Below are 21,023 nucleotides of genomic sequence, written 5' to 3'. Positions count from 1 at the left end.
GCAGATGAACATGGGACAGTGGGCTAAATTAATTCCTGGTATAAGTCCATTCAGCCCCAGTGGAGTTACAGCAGGGATAAATTGACCTAGAATGCATACTAATCTGGGGAAATATCTTACCTGGTATAGTTGTGAAGTGCATTAGAATATAATCCTGAAACCAACTCTACAAGTCCCAGTTCTTTACCAGGAAATATTGAGATAGGGCCGTTCCTACAGTGGAACAAGGGAAATTGCACTCATTAGAAGTAGAAAAGGTGTGCCCATTGGATGATATTGAATTAATTCGTAGGAACATAAATTCTGTGTCTAATCTATGCAGCTTAAGCAGGCCATCATCAAAGCCCTTGGTCCCATGATGAGCCTCTTTCTACATAAAGAGGAACAGCAAGATCAGATATTTGAACAGATCTCATAGCTCTTTGAGTAATATAAGGAGGACACTGATGTTTTTCACGTCACCAAGGTGAGGTACCACTCATTAAGTTAACTGTCTATGTGTGTGTATGTATGCACTGCGCAAGGAATTTGCTGCCAGTGGGGTTACGTGGTCCAGATAGTGACTTGTTAGATAATAAATATACACACAAGTTCTGGGTTTATACACATGGTGACCCAGGCAACAAGATTTGTAGGTACATGCCTCTTATGAAAAGCATCCTCTGTTTCCTGGGGAGGATGATAAGGAGATAAAAAACAAAACACCTCCCCAACACCTACTCCTTCCTTGTGATTTCCCAGTACATCCTGTCAACTCTGTGTCTCTCTTTTAGATCATAAGCTCCTCAGAGCAGGGGCTGCCATATATTGTCTCTGGTCAGTACCAAGCCAACTGTCAAGGGTTGGAAATTAATAATAAGGAGGCTTGAGGGGCATTACTTTGGATTATATAACTAGATAGACATAAAATCATTGCCTGCCTATTTCAGCTACCGTTCTATGCAGTGCTGTTGTAGCCATGTTGGTCCCAAGATATTAGAGCGACAAAAGGTGGGTGAGATAATCTAATTAAAGATACTGTCTCACTCACCTTGTCTCTCTATTTCATCTACCCTCAGTACCACATGAGCAAGAAGTAAGGGGCCATATTCTGTCTTCAGTGGGGCTACACAGTTGTAAATGAAGTCATGAGACAGCTATAACTTTTTGGAAGTGATATTTACTCACCGTCTATGTTGGTTGAAGCTTTCTGATACAGAGTATGTGGTCACTTTTGGGGTTGAAATATCCATGATTTGGAGGGAACCAATGCATCATGGACTTATTTGATAGCATCAGGGCTCTACACAACTGCTTAAACATAATAAAATATGTAGATGGCATCAGAGACATTCTGGAAGCTTCAAGCAGCAACGGAGAAAAGTGTTTAGATGCAGGAATTAGATTTTCACCTTTTTTATCAATAACCTGGCAGAGGACATAAAATCATCACTGATAAAGTTGGCAGATGAGATAAAAATTGGGGAGTGGTAAATGATGGAGAAGACAGCTCACTGATTTAGAGTGATCTAGATCACTTGGTAAACTGGGCGCAAACAAAGGTGCATTTAAATATGGCTGATGTCCGAGACCAATACAGGTTCGAATGAGGATTCGAGTGGAAGAGGAAAATTGAGACAGAGGCAGATTGTAATTCAAAAACAGGTGGCCGTTTATTAATGGGGGATGAATTACAACTTGGGCTGGGGAGGAGTACCTTTATCAACTAACAATACAAATTCAATTGAAATAGGAACAAATAACCAACCAAAAATATCATCAGAGCAGTAATATAAAACAGTCTATGTATACTTAACAACAAAGAATCAGATAATTTACAACCAACTGTTTACTGAAAAACCAGAACAAACATACAAAACTGAGTAAACTGTAACAATTTGTCCTCTATACACTATACATGAGATTTGGTACCAAGTAATAAAGAAAAAGGGCCCAACAAACAGAATATCTACAAAAATTAATATGTACATATCACACTCCAGGCGCAGCTGACCAGCAGTACAGACACCAGGGACAAGATGAGATGTAACCCGAGATGACATGACACGAGCTGGCTAAATCCGGAGGAGATCCTGGCTGAAAGGGTGATCAGGCCTTCCAGCTAAGACGCGGACACTCCTGCTGATTTAGGCGGGACATAGTTTTATTCGAAGACCCTTGCTCATGCTAGCATCTGATTGGTTCCCCGCTCCTACACCAACCAGGCTCCGAGCTGGTGCCCTCTACGTAAACAGATACTGCACCCGGTACGCTAAGCTTATGCACACGGCACACCGGAATTGTAGCACATGGTACCAATGTGACCAACAATTGACCAGGCGGAAGGTTCGAGAATGGTCACATGGCCCCAATGTGTTGCACACGACACCAAGGCGCTGCACATGGCACCAAGGTGCTGCACATGACACCGATGTGACCTTCTGACTGACAATTGGCCATCCAGACACCATGACAGAGCATAGGGCTGCGACAGCTGAATGTAAATGTATGCATGTAGGCACAAAGAATTTAGGCCATACATACATGATGGGGGATGCTGTCCTGGGAATCAGTGACTCTGAAAAAGATTTTGGGGGTCATGGTGAATAATCAGCTGAACATGAACTCCTGGTGTGATGCTGTGGCCAAAAAAGCTAAAGCTGGGATGCATAAAAAGGGGACTCTCAAGTAGGAGTACAGTGGTTATTTTACCTCTAAATTTGGCACTTGTGTGACTACTATTGGAATACTGTGTCCAGTTCTAGTGCCCACAATTCAAAAAGGGTGTTGATAAATTGGAGAGGATATTGACAGAAGAGCCACAGTGATTAAAGGATTAGAAAACATGCCTTACAGTGGTAGAATCAAGGAACTAAATCTATTTAGTTTAACAAACAGAAAGTAAAAGGGTCCGCGATATGGTTTACCTACCCCGCATTGGTTCAGCAGGGGTTAATCATACTTTGTGGGCTGAGGAGGCCATGCCCCATCATCTCTGCTGGACATGCTTCAACTGGGACCAGGTTATAAAGGAGATCCGCTCAGCTCAGTTTGGGATGACTGCCAAAGGGAGCAGAGGTGCATTGCAGGCTCCTGCAGAGAGACTGCCAGTGCTCCAGGATTCAGAGGGCAGCTGGACTGTGGCTGCAACCGACCCCCAACCACCCAATGCCAGAGATGGAGGAGAGACCACAGAATCCTTGAGACTACCAGCTGCGGAAGAACGGGTGGGAAGTAGCCTAGATGGACTAAGCATTGATCCAGTTGAGGTACCAGACTTTGACTCGGCATGTTTTGAAAGGATCCCTGCTGAGTTGGTGGCAGATACCCCTGTGGCAAGACAGGGCCCTGGGCTGGGACCCTGTGGAATAGGTAGGACCCAGTGGAGAAGGGTTGGCCATTAGGCAACATTTCCTTGCCACAAAAGGTGAGTCTATTGACTCTGGCCACTAGGCTGCACTGCCTTAGCGCGAGAGGTGGTTCTATTGACTTTGGCCACTAGGCCGCATTGCCATACCTAGAAGGACAGCCCTAGTGACTCAGGCTGCTGGGCCGTGGACCCTTACCGAAGGACTGCTGCACTGATCCCGACCATTAGGCTATGCTGCCCTAGGAGCCAGAACTGCTGTGGTTGCTAGGGAGACTAGGCCAGTTGGGCTGCTCCAGATCTACTTCAATTCCTCCACAACCTGATATCACCTTGACAGGGTGGACCTATCCTGTGACAGGGTGACTTAATTACAGTCTATAATATCTTACATGAGGGACTCATATTTTATAATGGGCTCTTCAATCTAGCAGAGAAAGGTGTAACTTGATCCAATGGCTAGAAACTGAAGCTAGACACATTCAGACTGGAAATACGGAGTACATTTTTAATGGTGAGATAATTAACTATTAGAACCATTTACCAAGGGCCAAGACAGACAATTTTTAAATCAAGATTGGTATGTTTTTCTAAAAGCTCTGCTCTGGGAATTATTTTGGGCAAGGTCTATGGCCTGTGTTATACCGGAGGTCAGACTAGATGATGGCAATAATCCGTTCGGGCCTTGGAATCTATGAATCCCCTGAATCTGCTTCGGTCACTACAAATTGCTCCTTTGTGTGCCCACCATCTGACTTTCACCCCCTGTTGCAGAGTCTGAGCCAGCTCTTGGAGGTCTCTGGTGAATATAATATCCCTCTACTTTAAGGGAAGTTTCAAGCCATCTGCAGTGCTCTGCACAACCAGGTGAGGGGTGGTTTTGCTTGGATCCCTTGAGCTTAAGCACAACAGATCTGAAGCATATTAACAATAAAAATCTATCGTGATAGTGCAGAGCCTGGGAACTTCCTCATGTCTTACTGATTTCTGCAGACTCAAGAGTAAGCAGGTAGCGGTCTCATTTTCTTAGCTAATATCCAACTCAGTTTGTAAAGCAATTTCACCATAAACTGATTATCGGGGAAGTCAGAGTCAGAGTTGTATAGTAAAAACTGTGGCTGGGTCTTGATTAGATCAGCTCTGCTGCTCAAAACACTTTAGCTTCTCTTATCTAATGTATTGGTCATTGTTTGATTCTTACTGTGCATTCAGTACCATCTACCTGGGGCTCAGCCCTCTATTTGGACAAGTAGGAAATGTAAGCTTAGAAATTAATTGAACATTTTCTTTTTAATTGCTTCTGATTAGTTTTTCTTTGACTATTTCCCTTCTTCCCTATTCTCAAGCTAAGCAGCTCAGCATAGAAAATCACATAGAGCTGTTCTATTGCAGAGGTTTGAGTAACGTAGATAACTCTGTTAGATGTAAATACCCAGTGTGAGATTCTGATCTCTGTTTCACTAGTATAAATCCAGAGTGATGCCACTAAAGTCAGTGGCGTTACCTTGACTTTGCACCAATATAACTGATCAGAGTCTGGCTCTAATCATTCAGTCCACGTCCTCACTGACAACTCCCACTGAAGTCAAGGGGAGCAATCAGCATGCAAGAATGGTAGGATCGAGTCCTAAGTGTTAAGAACTCTCCTTACCAGTTTGCTGGTGGACACACTGAACTCGCTGAAAACATATGCTACCATATCCCCTGCTGCACAATTCTCCACACTTTCTGAACTGAGCAGCCTCCTGATGAAATGAAGAACTGCCTTCCTCACCTGCAAGGGTAGAGATTACACACATGAGTTATTGTTATCCCTTCTGCCCGAAATATGAGATAGGATATGAGAGTCCTTATGCTTTTGATTTTATCTCCTTGGATTATGAACACGGATTCATTTATCACAGACAGGAGAATGACATGCCTTCTCTATTCTGCAGTCTCTCATCTGGATCTGAATGAAAGCTCCACCTAGATATCCATTCATTCCATAACATTGAAAAACACTGAAATATTTCACTGTTCCACACACAATCTTAGCTTAGCATTCTGATCACTGAGAGTGGATTTCACTGCCTTCACAATCAAACTTTTAAACTCTTGTCTCAGGCACTGAAAGATAAGGAGAGGTGTACAGTACTTCTTTGTTCCACACATTCACTTTCCACATTGGAATTATTCCTGGATTTCAAAGGGCCCTATTTAAGAATAGTACCAAGCTTCTCTCCTATACAGAATCAGTGGGAAAAACATAGGACCAGACTCTGGTCTCAGTTACACCAGTGTAAATCTAAAGTAATTCCATTTCTATAAATAGTGCCAACATACTACCATGATGGAAATATTATAAAAGAGTTAGATAGACTGAGGTCACCGAAGTTAATCTGTGTTTACACCAGTATAACAGAACTCAGAATCTAGTCTATAGTGTATAATACTTCTGATTATCAGGTCAGGAGTACTATTTTATTTTTATCTGATTATTGTTAACATGCATTAGCCCCAAGTTAACTTCTGTATTTGAAGTTGAAAAATACCTTGAAAAATATCCTGGGCTACATTCAGCACTTAGTTGAACCTGTTGATTTCTGAAGAAGTGAGGTTCTTACCCACGAAAGCTTATGCTCCCAATACTTCTGTTAGTCTTAAAGGTGCCACAGGACCCTCTGTTGCTTTCTGTGTGGCCATATGGGCGTAATTTAGGGCAGCATTTGGTCCCTTAGTGGATATCCAAACCACTGGTGACTGTGTGTTATAAAGCTTATGTGCCCCATTTGCAGAGGCGATGAGTCTGTTACAGCCCTGCCATGCCTACAAAGCCTTGATTCTTTAGCTTAATCTATAGTAGTTCATGCTTTTAGCGCTGGATGTTCCCAACTCAACCCTCAGCATGTCGGCCAAGAGGGCAGTTGGCACAGTTGCTCCTGTGTTACTTACAGTCAGCACCAACAATAGGTCTGAGCAGATTCAAAGATGCCACATGAACAGCCTCATTCTCAGTCTCCAGATGCGAGAGCAGAAATGCTAGCAGATCATCAGGAGAAGAATAGGCTGCATGGGAAGAAATCACGTCCTCACTGACAACAGAACTCTTACCATACCTTACAAAGGTAAGGAAGTTACAAGGAAACCACTGGGCAATACTCCCCAAAGGCCTTTTTTTTCACCCTCCCCTCTATCTTAAAGAAGGCTGCTTTTTCTCATCGGGCCAGTTTTGCTCTCCTTAACCTGAAATCAGTAGAGTCAATCAATATTTAGTCCGGAGTAAGTAAGAGCAGAATTAGACCCATTGATAGAATCACACTCACTCCACACAGAATGACCAAGCTGGTTGGGGCATCAGAACAAACCGAGTGGATCCCCCTGGTTCTGCATATTTATTTCCAATGGGCGGAGTCTGAATGTTTTTCCTCAGAGATAAAAAGATGAAACAGTTTTTCAAATTAAAATTTTTTTAACACTGTTGGGGAAACTCTTTTGTGTTCAGTGAATCATCCCCTTCACTTTAGGGTATTCCTAAGCCTGGGATCTGACCCACCAGTTAGGAGTTTCTATTATTCTCTTCTCTTCAGACACTTGTGCATTTCCAGTGCAATATAAAAGCAGGCATAGGTCAATGTTCAAAATGACTTTGTAAGAGAAGGACACTGATTCTATAGCCAGTGTCTTACTACGTTCTAGCTAATACGTTCTAGATAGCTATCTCACAGCAGGGTACAATACTTCTCACCCTGGATGTTCAGGAAGAAAGCACTATCCAAACCCTGTGCATTGACATCCTGCAATGTCTGGACACCTCAGTCAGTGGAATGACCCAACTAAGTGACCTGTTGCTACTGCTTCTTGAAATAGGGACATTCTTCCTTACGTTCCTTGTACCTCTCCACAAGGAAACTTTTTGCACAGTCAGCATAATGGAGGAACAGCATGTCAAATTCATGTCAGGGATGATGTGACCCCTTCATCATGGAGTAAGTGGTTCACATTAGAGAAAAGATATAAAACAACTTAACTGGAAGGAATCATGTTGCAGAGATATTCTCTTAATTTTTTCCACTGTCTGAGTGCAACTTCCCCTTAGATTCCCCCATGAATACATCAGAAATTTAGATTTGGTGATCCTGGATTTGAACAGATATTGGGGCCGGGACTGTGCCTTATATAGTTCTGTAAAGTTCTGGGTGAGTTTATGGTGCTATCTAAATATTTCCATAATGCTATAATGCAGGGAAAGAGGATTCATCTCTGGGTGAGAGCCAAATTGCTCACCAAACAAGACAGTGTATTTAAAAGACAGTGTGAGCGGGCAACGGACAGGTAGAGTGAGATGATGGGGAGAGAGAAATGAGGTGATAGGTTAGAGAAGGGTCAGTGATGAATAAAAGGAGAAGCTACATGACAGGGAGGGATTCAGACAGCAGGATACTGGAAGTGGGGGAATGGAAGTAGCTATGTACTGAACAGTCTCGCTCTTCTCTGCAGGTGTTATGGCCAAGGCTTCTAGAGTATGTGGTGCCAGCTCAGAACACTGGTACTATGAAGCCTCTGTGCAGATGCCTTTAGGGAACTGGCTGAGAAAAAGCAACAGGAAGGAGAAGAAGCTGCTTGCCTCTACTACAGTGGGCAAGGTTTATAACAGAAACTCTTTCATTTATTCTCTCCAGGCACTATGAAATGAAGAGGTTCAGTCTGCTCCAGTTCTCTCATCTGCAATCAGGAGTCTAAAATGAATGAGGGATGGTCTTGTGATTACAACATGGCCATGGGAGGGAGCTGGGAAATGTGGGTTCTGTTCCCAGCTTGCCACCAAAATTCTGACGTGACCTTGGGGAAATCACATGATCTTTCTTTCTCAGCTTCCCCACTTGTGAAATGAAGGAGTAATTAATGCCAATCTCATAGAAGTGCTGTGAGGCGGAATTCATTCATGTTTGTAAAGCATTTTGAGATGCTCAGACTGAAAGCACTATGGAAATGCAAATTATTATCAGCTGTATTCAACATTGGTGGGCACGCTGGAAATGGATAGGTGAATAACATCAGCAGGACTCTCTGCAAAGTCTGGCATAATTAATGATATTCTGTTTCTTTCCCTAGTGAAACTCCCTACACCCCAGGGGCTGTTGACGTGACTCCTGGTGAGTAGACCATGAGAATAGGTTTTCTGCGAAATGTGAAGTGGGACAGTTAACTATAAAAATCAGTTTTATAGCTAGATGCTTGTAGACTTAGGCTGAGGAATGTGTATGATTGGGTCTCTCTCTCTCCGCCCTCTCCTGAGACAGGGAGGGATTCTGCATCCTCGTACTAGCTAGAATGCTTTCTTCTTCAGGAAAGCACTGTAGTAGAAGCAACAACTCTATTGTATGGTCTCCACAATGAGAGAGTTTGAACTATTCCCTGTTTCAGGAACAAACTGGTATTCTGCTGACAAAACTTAGCCTGTTTTTTCTCTCTCATTGACAGATAGTAGCCTCATCCCCTTATGAAAGGGAAGGACACGGATGTGCTGCCTAGCAATTACTAAAGGTCCTGCACCAAAATATCCATGGAGCAGTGTGTGATATGTGGGTAGTAAAGATTCCATCTCTGCTGCAGTACATTGAAGGTAAAGTGCTAGTTAGGAGGAGAGTGGTCCATGGAGAATAGAAGGGAAGTCAGAAAATGCAGCTTTGTATTGACATGTGTTATACCATTCCTGTTATCCTATCCTCTAGAACTGGAAGGGACCTTGAAAGGTCATTGAGTCCAGCCCCCTGCCTTCACTAGCAGGACCAAATACTGATTTTTGCCCCAGCTCCCTAAGTGGCCCCCTCACAACACTAGGTTTAGTAGGCTAATGCTCAAACCACTGAGCTGTCCCTCCCCAGTACATGTGTCTAAAGCATCTCTTTGAAATTCACATGCAAGTGAACTGTCTTGACACAGTAGAAGTGCCTCTTGTTAAGTTATTATGGGTCATACACAGGTTGACAGGTCTGCCAGTGTCACAAATGCATTCTTGGTTCTTATGCTCCCAGGATGCTAAAGCTCAATTTCTATTTAATCAGCTAAGAACCTGAAACATAAGAATGGCTAACCTGCATCCCCCAGAAGAATGGTTCATCTAGCCCAGTATCCTGTCTTTTGACAGTGGTGGGTGCCAGATGCTTCAGAGGGAATGAACAGAACAAGGCAATTGTCGAGTGAACCATCCCCTGTTGGACAGTCCCAGCCCCAGCTTCTGGCAGTCAGAGGTTTAGGGACACCCAGATCATGGGGTTGCGTCCCTGACCATGTTAGCTAATAGCCATTGATGGACCTATCCTCTGTGAACTCATCTAATTCTTTTTTGAACCCAGTTATACTTTTGGCCTTCACAACATCTCCCTGGCAAAGAGTTCCACAGGTTGACTGCATTGTGTGAAGAAATGCTTCCTTTTGTTTTAAACCTGCTGCCTATTAATTTCATTGGGTGACCCCTTGTTCTTGTTTTATGTGAAGGGCTAAATACCACTCCTTATTGACTTTCTCTACACCAGTCATGATTTTGTAGACCTCTATCATATTCCCTCTTAGTCGTCTCTTTTCCAAGCTGAAAAGTCCCTGTCTTTTTAATCTCTCCTTGTACGAGAAGTTGTCCCATATGCCTAATAATTTTTGTTACTCTTCTCTGTACTTCTTCCAATTCTAACATATCTTTTTTGAGATGAGATGACCAAAACTGCACGCAGTATTCAAGGTGTGGGGGTACTGTAGATTTATATAGTGGCATAATGATATTTACTGTCTTATTATCTATCCCTTTCCTAATGGTTCCTAACATGTTGTTAGCTTTTTTGACTGCATGTTGAGCAGATGCTTTCAGAGAACTGTACACAATGACTCTGACAGGGGCTGCTGTAGCTTTTTTGCCGCCCCAAGCACGGCAGTCAGGCAGCCTTTGGCAGCATGCCTGTGGGAGGTCCGCAGTCCCGCGGATTCGGCGTACCCGCTGCCGAATTGCCGCCGAAGCCGCAGGACCGGGGACCTCCCGCAGGCAAGCCGCTGAAGGCTGCCTGACTGCCACCCTCACAGGGACCGGCAGGGTGCCCCCCGCAGCTTGCCGCCCGAGGCATGCGCTTGGGGCGCTGGTGCCTGGAGCCGCCGCTGGACTCTGAGATCTCTTTCTTGAGTGATAACAGCTAATTTAGACCCCATCCGTTTGTATGTACAATTGGGATTATGTTTTCCAATGTGCATTACCCAGTACAGTACAGGAATTAGAGGCACAATGTTACCAGATGTGCCCGTTACTTTGGGGTAGGCTCATTGATTAAGGTTACCCTTCTGGGGGGCGCGGGTTCTGTAATTCTATTAATGTGCTGCTTATGTCACTTGTGTGTTCATAGGAGCTCTACTCCTTCCTTCTGCAAGTCCCCTCCCAATGGAGCTATCCTGCAGGACCTAGGTTCCCCAGGGCTGGGTTTCTCCAGCCCTAGAACTAGTGATGAACATGTGCACACACACACTAGCAGAGCAAGTCTGAGCAGACTGGGTCAATCAGCACTCTCCAGCTGATCCCCTTATATGTCTCTGTACTCAGTGGGCTGGGTTAAGCAGCACTTTCAAGTTGGTACCCTTATGCGCCCTTGGTCTCAATAGACTGGGCTGAGCAGCAGTTTCACCGCCCCCCCTTATGTACCCCAAGTTTAACACATCCCTATCACACTTTCACATTACAATTGTACTGGTAGTAACCCACTTGATAAGCAAACCCCACAGTATTTTGGGGCACTACAAGGATCTTTAGTTTAGGTAAAAGAAGTGTTGCTGCAGAGTAAATGGGGGAAGCTAAAAACACAAAAGAGTAAAATTCAGAGAGAGAGAGAGAGAGAGAGAAGCAACCAGCTGAACCATAAACATTATTTATTGAATAATAGTGATAACTACACAAGGAGGGCTAGACAAACATAACAGTTACATTTTAAAGGTTAATACCTGAGGTAGAAAAGAAAACAGAGAGAGAGAGAGAGAAAGAGATCTCACCCACTCCATGAGGCTTGAACTGGTCGGGGTTCCCAGGTGATGGTGGTAGCTCAGGGTCCTGAGTGCTGGAGACAGGCAGAGCCCCCAGCACGATCAGTCAGGAGATGGAATCCCAGTGGAACTGATGCAGAGTTTGGGTCTCTACATCAGAACCCTTACTTAGGCATAGGTAGTGGGTTTAGTAGAGAAAATACAATGTTTCAAGGGAGAACAATAGATTTGTTTTTGGGTAAACTGATGACTCAAGGGTTTTCTTTAGGCTAGACAATAGGAGCTGATCACTCTTGGCTATGAGTGGTGTTTTCTTCCAGGGAACTCAAAAGGCAACTAGGCTGCTTCAGTATTTTGGGATATCAAAGATTTATTACTATAATTGATCTGATAACTGCTGAGCTGGGTGTGTGCAGGTGTAAGTTCATTAGCATATGGAACAGGGATTCCCATGATGCAGTGCATCCCTGCTTTTCTGATCCCAGAGTTCAGTGCGGTTCTCTGTTCCGCATTCTTTATGCTAATCCCTGTCCCATCTTTCATGCAGATGAGGCTAGGGGAGTTGTCTCTGTTCTTCATTCTGTAAGCAAATGGAGATGTCTTAATCTTGTCATCCTTGTCAGGAGGGGTCTAGGTGTGTCTCCCAGTGCCCTTCACTGCTCTCTGCAAGCCTTTTCCTTGATCGGTTTTGGTTCAAACAGAGACTGGTGGTGGTGGGGTGTCCTTCATGAGTCAGACAGGCTAGATACTGCGCCCTGGTTCCCCAAAAACACAGAGCTGACTGGTATCAACTATAAGGATGGCAAGTGAAGTCTAATACAGCTGGAGAACTTTCATTCTTCATTCTTTTTTAATTAGACTAAGGAAACTTTTGATCAGTTTGGATCTCTGATTGGACTAATAGCACCATACAGCTGTGATTCACTGGCCACGTCCTCTCAGTGGGTGGTTGACTGTATCAGCTGCCTTCTCTGTATACAAGGTGAGGAGACCATTAGCAGGTATAAGTAATTCTTCACCATTAGCAGGTATAAGTAATTCTTCACCTTCTTTCACTGTTGTAATGTCCATTTTTCTGCCTATCTAGTTCTTTCTGTCTTGTCTATTGGCACTTAGATAACAGAATGATGGTCATCTTGTAAATACCCATTAGAAGAGAAGATTATGATGTGTAAAGAGCCTAGCACACTTTTGGGAACTGTACAAATAATAAATGGTCTGCATACAGGTAGATAACTGCTAAATTCCTTAGGGCTTGTCTACACAGGGACACTAAGGAAAGCTAATCCAAATTAACTAAAGATGTAAATTTAAAGTGCATTAGTTAAATGGCATTAAACACATGCGTGCATGCTCTGATTCGGAATTAAAATGGCCCTTATTAATTTTAGTGAATTACATGAATTAAACTAACCTGAATTAAGGCCACTTGAATTCTCAATAAATGTGTCCCCATAGATGTTTAATGAATTTGGATTAGCTTTCCTGAATATCTGCATGTAGACAAGCCCTTAGTACTAAACATTTTCATTCTCTTTACCTTGCCGCTGGCTGTATTGGAGGGGTTTCCTGGAATAATTCTTTAAACAAAAAGTTCTTCCAGCAGCCCTCTGTTATGAGCATTCAAAGCTATTGGAGTAAGTGTAGGCCATTTTCCCCTTTGTGAAAGAGTAGGATATTCTTTTCACCTAATGGTTAGATGTAAAGGGATAGAGCTTGGTTATCGTTTAAGGCCATTTCCAATTAGGGTGACCAGACAGCAAATGTGAAACATCGGGACAGGGGATGGGAGGTAGTAGGAGTATATATAAGAAAAAGATCCCAAAATCGGGACTGTCCCTATAAAATCGGGACATCTGGTCACCCTATTTCCAATTATTATTAATCAGTCCTAAAAAACAGTGTTGATGATTCAGAAACAGAATAAGGCACTCCAATCTTTGAGTGTACAACACAGTAATCCCATCATAGTTTAGAAGTGACTGATGAGCCTGGGTTTCCTGCCGAAGTTTTGTCCATCCCCATCTCTTTTACAATGAGAATTTGGTGGAGGGATTCATCTCTAAATTGGAACCTCAGATCAACCTGCATGAGTTGTAGTTAAATATGAGATTAGATTTAAATACTGAGACCAGAGAGGCTACTGAAACCAGACACACACAGAAATTGCTCCAAGCTGAATACAGTGCTTGTTCAGTCCTGTATCATTCACAATAACATACGACTACTGTTAACTTTCAGACATTTAGGATGTAATCCCGACTCCATTACAGTCAACAGGAGTTTTGCTATTGACCTCAATGGGGCCAAGATTTTACATTATGCTGATAACAACATAGCAAATGGATCCCCCTGTATGAATATCCATGCAGTAGAGGTTCAGTTTCATTAATCATTACAGTACTTTTTCTCCTTTTCTCCACTCCAGGCCAGTCCATGAACCTGGGGTCAGCGGAGGAGGAGCTGAGATGTCTCCGTGAAGCACTAACAGCTCCAAACCCCGAGGCTCTGTTTCAGGCATCTTCCAAAATGGCCAGGGTAACTGACTCAAAAAGCTTGTGCGAATGTCCTAGTGACCAGGCACCATTCATTTTACATTTACGCTTTCATGATGCCTTTCCATACTTGGAGTGAGCTGTGGGAGTGGGGCTAGTAACCAGCTAGTTACGAAGTGGGCATTCACCCATGAAAGCTTATGCTCCAATACATCTGTTAATCTTAAAGGTGCCACAGGACTCTCTGTTGCTTTTTACAGATCCAGACTAACACGGCTACCCCTCTGAAAATAAAACTGGAAACTGGAGAGGTTTTCTGCCTAAACTGTAGGCTTTCAGATCTTTGCCCTCATGTGTAATGAACAAAAATCTTGCTGTTTCTCTCCCTCAGACAAAGTCAATTCCATCTCTGTTCCTACCCTAAGATAGGCAATGGCAGAATCAATAGCAGTAGACAGAGATAATCCAAGGGAAAAGGAAGATGGTTGGTTATTTATTTGTCTAGCTTGTTGCCACAGTATTCAGCCAAGAAAGGCTTGAAAAAACAGACTCTGGGGAAAATACAACAAGACAGACTGACTGGCACTTGGAGACATCCAGTTATTAGGAGGCCTATGGCTAAGGGCTACATGGATAAAAATAGCACTGTAGTCATTCCCAGTCAGTCTGGAGCCTGGGCTCTGAGACCCACCCTCATCCCAGGTTTCAGAGCCTGGGCTCCAGCCCGAGCAGGAACAGCTACACTTTTAGCCCCATAGTGCAAGCCCCACAGGCCTAGGTTGACCTGAGCTCTGAAACTCACTGCTGTGGGATTTTTTTGCTGTGTAGATGTACCCTTTAAGAATAGAAGGAGGGAGGGAGAAAACTATAGTGTCTTTGGGATCCACTATTTACATGCCTTATTCTGGAGCCCAGTGCATGAGGGGTAGATGAAAGAAGCTCTCCACAAATCTTCTAACAAGGCTGGTGAACGGCTTCAGGACAGGGAACCCTCGCAGCAGAACTGCCATGTGTGCACAGTGTTTTGAAGATGTGAAGGGCTAGGAATGAGTATGAGAGGTAGTCACCTGTTCATAGTCCCAGGCATTTGCACACTGTATTTAAAGCACTTGCATATTTTGTGCTTGTGGTTGTTTATGAACTCCGCATTCTTTGAGGCAAATGGTCAGATTTGGCTGCTTAAATCACACCTGCAAAATCTGGGCAAGCAAAGCCTTCTTTTGTGCATGCGAACTGGTTTATTTAATGCATAGCTGGGCACCACCACATTAAATTACCTGGAATATATACGTGTATGTCAATGTTCATATTTACAGCCAAGTGTGGGTAATTTTTGTGGGTTAAATTTATGCAGACATATTTGAACATTTGTTTCTTGAAGTGAGGAATTTCAAAAAAAGCAGCAAATGGCTAAATGGCTACATTAAGGTTTTGATTCTGTAGAATGAATGGAGAGAAAGAAAAAGGGAAATTTCTTTCTGGTTTTGTTCCTTCCAGGTGCCAGATATCCTGGGTATAATATATATCCACATGCCTACTAACCAGGAGGGCAGCTTGAGGCAGTTCCTGGTGGAGGCAGTGTCCATTCTAGATCACCATCACCTAGAGGGAGTGATCTCCAGCGTCCTCAGCAAACGTCTGCCAATGGACAGGTATATACCTGTTGCATTCATCTTGGTAAAACATGGATCCCACAGCTTTACTGGGAGATATAGGGCTTCATTTAAGCAGCAGTTTGAGATAATTCCTAAAGGTTAATAGCCTGGGTCTTTCTGCAGGAAGGTCCAAGAACATGTCAAGGTGGGGTGTGGAGAGAAATTAAGTGTCATTCTGTTTCCATTAATTAATAGCTGCTTTGACATTCTAAAGACCTATCTTTGCTGGTATAACTGGAGTCAGGGGTGGCTCTATGTTTTTTGCCACCCCAAGCATGGCAGTCAGGCAGCCTTTGGCAGCATGCCCGCGGATTCGGCGGTGTTTCTGCGGGTGATCTGCTGGTCCTGTGCCTTCGGCACGCCTGCTGCCAAATTGCCGCCAAAGCCACGGGACCGGCAGCAGGCATGCCGCCCTCACAGTGACCGGAACGCCATCCTCATGGCGACTGGAATGCCACCCCCAGTGGCTTGCCACCCCAGGCACAAGCTTGCTGCGCTGGTGCCGCCCCTGATAAGTGTATTGTTGGAAACATTTACCTCTCCAGACACCTGAATTGACCTCACTGGGGAAATTAGCAGTGGCTGTTGGTTTCCTGGTAGTATGACCGCTTCAAGTCCAAATCCCTGGCTGATTACAAAGAATAGGGCCAATATTATCATCAGACCTCTGCTCGGTATCAGTGAGGGTGTGGCTGCTAGAATGGAGTTGCCATCCTTGGTACTTAAAACTGGACTGGAAGCAGATCCATCATTTCATTTAAAGATCCCTAACTGAGTTATCAGTTATCAGTGCTGGAATCTAAGACCATAAGAACGGCCATACTGGGTTAGACCAAAGGTCCAATCTAGCCCAGTATTCTGTCTTCCGACAGTGACCAATGCCAGGTGTCCCAGAGGGAGTGAACCTAACAGGTAATTGTCAAGTGATCCATACCCTGTTGCCCAATTCCAGCTTCTGGCAAACAAAGGGTAGGGACACCATTTGTGAAGGGGACATAGGATGGCCATGAATATTCGTTCTCATAGTTGTATGTCCAGTTGGTAGGAATATGGCTTTTCTTTCATCAACTTGCCTTCCAAACCCTAGATCTTTGGGAGCCACATGCTCATGATTCCATATTTACTGGGAAGTGGGAAAACAGGAACTGAGGTTGGCGCTCTGTGTCCTGTCCTTCTGAAGTCTAGTATTAACGGTTAGGCTGCAGAAAGACTAGGTCACTTAACCAAATCTGTAACTGGAAACTCATTATTTAAACACGAGGAGCGTTAAAGGAGGACAATACTCCCTAACTTTCTCATCATAGGCAAGGAGAAAATTTGGTCTTTACGTAAATATGACTCATTCAGTCTGAGCCACAAAAGTATCCAGGGGTTACATGTAACTTCTATTAAATTGCAGTGACACCACTGAGCTGTGGAGATCTCTGGGGGGAGACCCCTTGTTTGCCACTCAAGTCCTACAGGTCCTAATAGACAAGATAAAGACTCCAACAAGCCAAGAAAGCAGCATCACTTCAGAGACTGAAATTGACAGGCATTTGGCAGCTGCTGAACCTCTCTCAGTAAGTTAGATGACAGACACGTCTTGCAGGCTTTCCTCTGCCCTGTGGCAATTCTGCTGATGGAAAGCTAGAAGTGTGGTATAATATTGCTGTGTGGGCTCTTCTGATGTACTGTTTCCCTGAGTCCAGCTTTGCTGTCTGTGAAACAAATATGGCAGTTTTAGAGTATGTGGCTGGTTTACTTAATAATATCTGGCAATTAGAAGGTCTTTGAACCAGGTTTCTCACAGTGCTTTGCAAATATTCCTTAGGACTCACAACATGCCTTGGTAGGTCATACACATTTTTACAGATGTGGGAAACTGAGCCACGAGTTAAGCGAGTTGCTCGCCGTCATTAAAGTTACTCGCAGAAGTGAGAATTTAGTACAGTACAGCAGATATCAGAAGGGGAGAGATGGTGTTGGGAAGAGATCTCATTTTTTACCATGCTCTCCTTTCAGGCAACATGTGCCATCTTTGAGGTGGTGTCAGCACTGCAGTCGAGCAAAGCTGTGCAGGAGCTGCTCCCAGAGTTGTTTCCTGTTCTCCTGCAGCAGGTCAGCCGAACCCTAGGACAAGAGATGCTTTTGCCTAGGATGAGCAGCCAGAGGCGGTTATTCCGAAAAGGACTACAATTTACTGAGGGCAACCCTGGCTGGTAATTAGAAGCAAGAGAGAGAAACAAAGAGAATTCCAATAGAGTTGTGACATACTCCCCAGGAGTTCCCAGGGTTATCTTACCATCGCCTGCCCTTAGAGTGAGGAAGTCTTGTCTGTGCCTGCTGTGGGTCAGTTCTCTGAAACTACCAGGCTCTGGCAAAACAAACACTGCCATCCAGGCCTCCGTCTCTTTGTACAGGTTAGTGATAGGCACACACCAACCCCCGAGTCTTCTGACCATTCCTTATACTGTCCAGACCTTTATCCACTGAACACCCACAGAATTATCAGGCCTTCTGTTCCCAATGGAACAGTACACATCAGTTTATTACTTATACTTTAGACTCTATACTTTATACTTTATTACTTATACTCTATACTGCAAAACACACAGCACTTAGATATATTTATAGTGAAAACAAGAACAGAGATTCCAGTGATAGTGAGTAAGAATGCAAGCGAAAAATGGTTACATGTAAAATGAAATCATAACATGCTCCTAGAGACTAAACTTAACCAACAGGTTAACCTCCTGTCTAAATATGTTTCTCACCCAAAGTTCTCAACCAAAGCCTGATAGCGACCCCTCTTTCATGAAGCAAACACGCTGTCCACCTACTTCCTAAGTGAAGGATGCCAGGGTGTCTTCTTTGTCCTCTAAATATACTAGAGCAAACCTTTGATGTGTACCCCAAAATTGGGTCCCCACCCCCTGTCTACTTCCTGTTACTTTTCTTTCTTTGAAGATCTCACAGTCCTTCTGAACTGAATGTGAACCCTACATGCTTAATTTACATGTAAACAAACAGATGGATAAACATTTCTTGCCTGAAAGAAAACCATTTTTTTCATCTTTCCTGGTGACTAGTCCCTAGACACAGATCGTAAGAGCATAATTTTCAATGCATATACATGACTTTTTACACAACATCTGTACATGTGTTTCACAATGATATTGGTGACATGGGCTTTTATTTGAGACTCATAAGGCAATCTTTTAGTGAACCAGAATGTACACACCAGACCCCTCGGCACCCACTCTGTGCCCCTCGCCAGTTAACACTAAGAGATTCCTGAGTCATCAGTTGACTTCAGCTCTGGTAGCCCATTAATGTACATTTCCCACCAATCTCACAATGTTATTAGTTTCTATTATTGTTGTGTTTCTTTATTCCATGCCAACAAGGTGCTCAAATTACAGACTTCATGGTTTTATAATGTCTCTGAATTTTCCCAGGAAACCAGGATCTAAACTCTGTTCACGAATGGGCAGCAGGTATACAATAAACATAAGGAAGTACTACTTCACACAACACACGTTATCCTGTGGAACTCATTGCCAAGGGATGTTGTGAAGGCCAAACATATAACTAGGTTAAAAAAAGAATTAGATAAGTTCATGGAGGACAGGTCTATCAATGGCTGTTAGGTAAGATGGTCAGGGATGCACCCCCAAGCTTTGGGTGTCCCTAGGCCTCTGACCGCCAGAAGCTGAGACTGGACAATAGGGATTGGATCACTTCGTGATTGCCCTGTTCTGTTCATTCCTTCTGAAGAAGCTGGCATTGACCAGTGTTGGAAGACAGTATACTGGACTAGATGGACCATTGGACTGACCCAGTAAGGGTGATCTTATGTAGTGGCCACAGTGAGTTAGGTTTTCAAGCATGTGTGCCTAAGTTTTTGTCCACAAAACTTGAATTTGTTCACATGGATGGGTACCTAGCTATGTGTATATTCTGCTCATGCTGTTGGCCCATTTTAGGTACCTATATGTGAGGGGTGGTATGCTGTGCCCCAGCCTCTTCCATGAACACAGACTGCTCTGAGTCCCTCCAAAGTGTTCTAGGGATGCCTGCTCCTGAGATCCTGGTGGTAAGGGCTCTGATGACTGTTTGACCCCAATGGATGATCTTAAGTCACCTTTACTCCTTGACCTTTGTTTTCTTTCTCCTCCCTCTTGTCTCTCAGGGAACTTCTCCATCCTCACTTCTGTGGCTTGTACTTTCATGTCTAGGTTCCTCCAGCCCCTTTACATATATTTTCTCTTTACCTGGCCCTGCAGGTTTTATTTCCACCCTCCTGGGCCTCTATACATGCCTTGGTGTCCCTGTTAGAAAGGGATCCCAGTCCATGCCCAGTAGAAAGCAGTGGGGCAATCCGTCCACTACCCCTACATGTTTCTGCCTAAACTTCCCCTTGATTTCCAGAGTCACCTCTGCCATTGGGCAAAATTTATTGTCCCCATGTACATATTCAGTTTTGATCCTACCTCTGGGAAGTATCCAGTGGGGATTAGCAAACAGGATGAAGCTGTGTCCATTAGGTCTTTTGGTGGCTCCTCCCTACCCATACCGATATGATAGGTACTTTCTTTTTTCTTTCCTGCCTGGGAGTCTTGTCCCAACCACAACTGCAAACCCACAGTCCATTTTAGGACAATCTCTTTTTAGATGTCCTTCACATCCATGTCAGAAGCACACTGTAGACCAAGCTCCCACTACAGATCCTGGAGGCTTCTCCCTCTTCTTGCTGCCCTTCCCAGCTGTAGGCACTCTGGTCCTTCTCAAATCTAGTCCCTTAAACCACTGACTCACTCTGGGAATGTCCGCCTCTGCAAATTCCTCTAACTTTAACTGTGGGGTCCAGATTAACTGGCTCCCCGCCACGTAACCCATACTCAAGTATGCTCAGGGAGATTCTGAAGAAACTTCCAGAATCATACAGTCCATGGTTTCCCCCACAGTTTGAGTATCTGGCCTTACCAATTGAGTGGCCCAATCTTTTAATTTCTGTCCAAATGCACAGAGGCATAATCCCTCAATCCATCTTTCAACTCTACATTTCTGGCAGTAGTTTTCTGTGGACAGGCCTCACCTAGTCCAGCATGGCTGCCTTAATCATGTCATAATCTCTTGCCTGCTAATCACTAAGAGCCATATCTGTGCTTCCCGGTTAAATAGGGTGTCAGTTGAAGGGCCCACATTGTTCTGTCCCTATGAGGTCTCTCTGCTGCTCCTTTAAGAGTAACCAAAAACACATCAGGGTTGTTCGCAGGTCCCATTTTACAGAGTCTGATCTCCTGTGCCTGGTTTCCATTTCCTGTCACAGGACTTGCCAAACTTTGGAGGAGTTGTTGCCAGACCTGGGCTTGCTCCCGTATAAATTCCTAAAGGCTCTTTTGCTGTTAAACCTACCAGGCAAGCAAAGGCTGTTTTTCTGCATGGTGGGATTTTTGGAAGGTCTGTAGGGTCTTCTACACCAGCAGTTCTCAACCGGGCTGGTTTTAGGGGGTCTGCCAAGCAGGGGTGGCATTAGACTAGCTGGGG

General features: G+C 44.1%; 1 pseudogene; it reads left to right on the top strand.

The window, feature by feature from the left end:
* Positions 1–2,897: 2,897 nt before the first annotated feature.
* Positions 2,898–21,023, top strand: part of LOC128841111 (maestro heat-like repeat-containing protein family member 2B) — a 28,919-nt pseudogene continuing 10,793 nt past the window's right edge.

Source organism: Malaclemys terrapin, chromosome 1 (assembly GCF_027887155.1).
Source record: "Malaclemys terrapin pileata isolate rMalTer1 chromosome 1, rMalTer1.hap1, whole genome shotgun sequence".
NCBI classification, from domain to species: Eukaryota; Metazoa; Chordata; order Testudines; family Emydidae; genus Malaclemys; species Malaclemys terrapin.
The sequence above is the reverse complement of the archived record's forward strand: the minus strand, read 5'-3'. Positions and strand labels throughout refer to the sequence as shown.